The sequence below is a fragment of the Bidens hawaiensis genome, unplaced genomic scaffold (genome assembly GCF_021521415.1).
Source record: "Bidens hawaiensis isolate Kalapana, Puna unplaced genomic scaffold, B.hawaiensis_p1.1 tig00016034_1, whole genome shotgun sequence".
Lineage (NCBI taxonomy): Eukaryota > Viridiplantae > Streptophyta > Magnoliopsida > Asterales > Asteraceae > Bidens > Bidens hawaiensis.
The window spans coordinates 10,823-16,233 of NW_027492450.1; positions in this window are offsets into that span (position 1 = coordinate 10,823).

Here is a 5,411-nt window from a genome sequence, read left to right on the forward strand (position 1 = left end):
CAATAAACCAAAAAAAATATTATTCGCTATATCCGCCGCCTCTTGCTCTTCGCCTCTGTTCTTGATCTGCTTTGATTTCCTTTAGAACAAGCACGTATTCTTGTTCAAATACCTCTCGGCGCATGGGATCGAGGTTGCTAAAGTCCTTGGTAAGAAAGTCTAACTTCCTAAACTTTTCTTTTGAAACTTTCAACTCGGCTGTCGCCCCGATACTACTCAATATTTTGTGGATGTCTTTGAAAAATTTTGGATCGACCTCCGTACTTGTGGTTGATCTTTTTTCCCGGTCCCATCCAGGTGGTCGACGTAGAACTTGTAGTTAAGTTTCTTGCCCAAACATGTTTAGGTCGATCCCTACATGAGCATCCGAGCTACTAGATTAGACATATGCACCGGACGACGTAGTTTTCGTACCATCATGGTCCAATGCAACTAACTCGAACCATTTCGATCACAACTTGAGTATTTGCCACAAGTATTCCTTGTCCCATGTTTTTACCGTTACGTACTTGTTGAACACTTCGGCTTTCCATTCTTCGCATGCGAATTTCAAGATTTGAATATCATCACTCCCGCTCGCTCGCATATGACGACTGTTTCTGTTATGTAATTTTGTAAAGAGACCAACAAATTTGCGAGTTTCAGACCGTCTTCCCGATAGTATGTTTTCGTTACGGTCTGTACTTCCCACCATCGTGTAGAACAGCGCTTGCACTTTGCCCCAAAATATATGATGCTTTTGATAGTCCGATACAATTAAATAAAGAATAACAATTGTTTAAAACATATTTTTTTTAAAATTTTATACAAAACAAAAAAAGGTTAAATAAAAATATCAGCATGTTGATCTTGGGATATTTCAACCCAAGCAAGACACAAAGTCGTTTTCTCCTCTTTTGTCCAATGAGGTGTTTTTTTTTTGAACGACATCCTCGGACTCTCGACTCGAGCCTCCCACTCCTCTTTTGTTCTTCTTTTCTTGAGCTCGGTTTCCCTTGGCGGCCTCCATACGAACTCCTTACGTCTCCGGAACAAAAAAGTCGAGCGACAGTGGTGGAATTTTACTCATGTTATGCTCCATCTCTATGTTGCCAAACATGTCGTCGTCACCTTGACCGAAAGACATATCTGGTCGAGAGACGATGGTGGCATTTGACTCATGTTTTCCACTAGTACAATTTGATGTCTTAAGATTCAATTGTAACACTCATAAGCACCAAAGGAAAATGAGTGTGTTGATGAGCAACATATGCACAAGAGCATAAATGTTTAGCACTGAAAAATAAGATGTTATTCATCTCATTACCACTATAACCTGAAAGAGGATAGCACTAAGGTCCATGAACAGAATACAAGTACTAGCTTTAGCTTTAAGTTCTCTAAGGAGAAATCCCGATGCAAAATATATGCCATTGAATTAGCCAGGAGCAACGAGACTATCCAAAATTTAAAAGAACAGCTAGCTAAAATCGGTAGTCATATATTAATGCTATTTAAGTATGCTAATCATAATATTCCAATTAAAACATGATAGGTTGAGTCTAGTTCTATACGTTTCCTTACCAAAAATCAACAAATAACTAACATGAGGGCTAATGACAAATTTAAATGCTAAGGCTATTAAAACCATAATAAACTGTTTTCTAGTTATGCTTTATGATACATACAAAATTCTGGAGATTGTTCAGAATTTAGTATCAATACTTAAGCTATATTATGACAGTTGTGAGATTTGCATAGCCAACAAAAAGTCACTCCTACCTCATATTATTTGTTATCAATATTTGAATAGCACTATATAATACTATACATTTTCACACCTTTTGTTATCATGCAAATGAGAATTTAACAAAAGACAAATGAGACCTAAAAATTCATCCATTGAAACCAAATTTCATAAGAAATCATGACATGATTGATGATGATGATTTTTCATCTAGTATCATTCTCATTGATTTTAAATCATGTATTAGATGCCCTAAACATTAGTTGGATTGAGGAATAAGTATTGGTCTACCATAAATATTCAGACATAATTCATTTATCATTTATAGACTATCTACTTGTATCTAATATGTCTTCTATGGTCCATGGTGTTAAAGAGTACCATTCATATATACTTAATACATTTTTTTCTAAATGTGTCCCTAAGTTTCTTATAACATACAAAGGAAATCAAATCAAGTCTAACGTATGAATGACAGGTTCCCGCGTCACGTACATCATTGAAATTTTTCTTGTAGCTTTCCTAGAGATATCAAAGATCAATGGGAGCATAAGTGTCATGATCATAACTTGCAAGATTTGCAAGAGGTTAGGAGTGAAAACTTGATATTATCTCAATTTACACATATTATACAAGACATTGCTCCATCACGACACTATTCTATCAAAACTTATCATCTTAGAATCTAATGTTACTCTTACAAAAGTCTCATTGTTGCTTAAATGTGGGCATACTCAAATTTCTTACTAAAATAATCCTAATCAAGAGAATCTACAATGACTTACATGCAAATTTCCTAATGGCTTTTAAGGTCAGTGGGGGCAGTAAAACTCCTTCTAATAACTTGTCATAAGTACAAGAGGCGAGGGAAGAGAGTCGTTAAATTTTACTCCAAATATAACTTCGATCACACCTCTTGTACACCATACTGCACCAACTCTTACACAATTAGAATCCTGAAAATGATAGCAACCTAACCAAGTGATAATCCATTAAATTGAAACTTCTAATAAACCCAATAATCAACTCAGGAGGTCATCTAGATTTTAAAACCTACTAACTTTGATGATTATGTAATCTCCCTAACTTAAGTTGATGAATGTGAAAAGTTTATTGACCCTGTCTCTTTTAATTAAATCATTAATATCAATGAATCTTCTGAATGAAATAAAGCTATTATTAGCAAATTAAACTAAACTTCATAAGTCAAAATAACGTTTGAGATTTTGTTGAAAACAACTAAGGGTTTTCATAAAACTAAATCCTAACATAAACGTTAAGACACTAAGAAGCACGATTGAATATTAAAGTTTATATTCAAGAGGGAATAAATCATCAAAGAATCTTCTTACTTATATTACAAAAGATTTCTTCGAGGATAATCATTGTTCAAGTAGCTTAAAATAGTTTAGAGCTACATTAAATGAACATTAAAATAACTTTCCCCAAAAACTGACTTACAAATTTACATGTTCATAAAACAACATGAAAAATTTTAAACTAAATGTCAAAGAACAGTTAGTATGCAAGTCACTATAATGCATGCATGGGTTAATGCAAACATCATAATGTGATGAAATCTTAATGAAATTATTTTTATCAAGAACCAAGTGGATTAATGTACCTACCTTATGATGAGTGGGAGTAAAACACCTGTCTTTATATAGATGATATACTTTTGACAAATATTTGTTACATAAGTCAAAGCATTGTTCGTACATACTTTGATATGATAGATCTCAAAGATATCCCTTACGTAATAGATATCATAACATTTTGAGATACACCCAAAGGGACATTAGTTTTGTTCTATAAGTTTTACCTTAAATGGGTCCTTACACATGTAACAAACAATATTGATCTCTTTTAGAGGATAATAGGATCATTGAGATTGTTTCCTTATGCTTAATTAAGTAGAAGCCTTAGGTAGATTAAAGTCTATACTCTTTCAGATATTACTTAAAATTGCAACACACTAGATATGTGTAGATTAATGTGAAAATCTAAAAGAGAACTAAAATATCTTTAAAAATAAATGGAAGACTGTAATTTAAAATAAGTGAGAATTTAAATCGGTTGATTACACTAAACTTTTTTATGTTCAAATATTACATAATGTAATTTTTGGAATATATTCTTATGTCAGCAGATAAATCTATCTCATGAAGGAGTCATAATAACTTGATAACAACAACCTAAGTCATGATGATATAATATGTTGATCAATATAAAATCACTTATGCTAGTGACAAGTGATTATGGAAAAGTAGCCGGGGTCTTAAAAACTTTAGCGGCAAGTTAGTAAGGACTATTATGGAGAAGGGATCACTGGTGATCAAGTGGTGTGGAATTATCCTAGGAATAATCAGGCGTCACCTAATGTAAATTACTTCTCTTAGTGTGTTGAATTAGAGAAAACTGCATCAAAAGAAGCCTTGGCCATTTGAGGGGTATATTAGTCCATCTCCCTGTGTGAGGCTTGCGGTTGTATGCAGGAGAAACGAATCACCTACTGATTTCATGTATGTTTACAAGGACCGTGTGGTAACAGGTTTGTTTATGATTAAATATTCAAATACCTTTTAACATTGTCTCGGTTAGGCATATGTTTGATTTTGGGAAAATGGCATTGCTAGTGACTTGAAAGTATTATAGGGTCTTTCTATCGGGGTGCAAATTTTCAAAAAAAACTCATTTTATTATGATGTAGCACTTAGAATATCATTTTGTACATCGGGTTAGTAACAATGACCTGAATACTTTAATCCAATGGAATATAAACTTCTATAAATCAAACTCATTTTTTTTTGTAAACTGGTTATCGAACCACTTGTTTTATCACTTTACCGGTCGGTCCGAATAAATCAAACTCAAAAACCAAATGACATTATATAAACTTCTATAGTGTGTTAAATCAAAAGTATCACGTAAATTTCTGAAAGAAAAGTAATAATGAAGACCTCATGTTTTTGTATGGGTTAATTAATGAAGATTGATATGAAACTATGAAATTATAATGTGAGATAAGATTGAATAATTACTATTGTTTTTTCAATTAGCTTTTTTTCAAATTAATATTTAAGGTGAAATAAGAAAAGCAAGAAAAAAAAATTTTCCTTTCAAAACTGTAAAATGTGATGCAATCTGTTACTTATTAATTAGGTATAGATCAAGATTACAAAGATACATGTTATGATGAGGTGAAAAGTGAAAAAAAAAACTAATAAAGTAATGTCATGTAAGCGCCACATGAGTTGATTTCTCACAATTTACCTAGATGTATTGTGATAATGTGACATGTCATTGGGTGAACATAACAAAATTAAAAAGAAAAACAGTTTATAAGGTGGAACTTAATGATTAGATTGTATATTAATTAAATGTGGTAAAAGTAGGTTTTTAAGGCTGAGTACTCGCTACAAGGCATATCGCCGAGAAGAGTTTCTTTAATTCCATCTAGTTATTTTGAATTGATTAAAGGTGGTCAACCTTAGGCAAAATCGCATCTAGTCGGTGAACTTAAGCCGATTTTGACTTAAAAAATAAAACACAACTCGTATTTTTTTAATATTAAAGAACAAATATCATTTTTTTTACTTAATGACTAACAATTCTTAAAATTATTTATTATTTAAAAATGTATTTCTCTTATTTATATTGATCTATACCTATTTTGTATAAATAT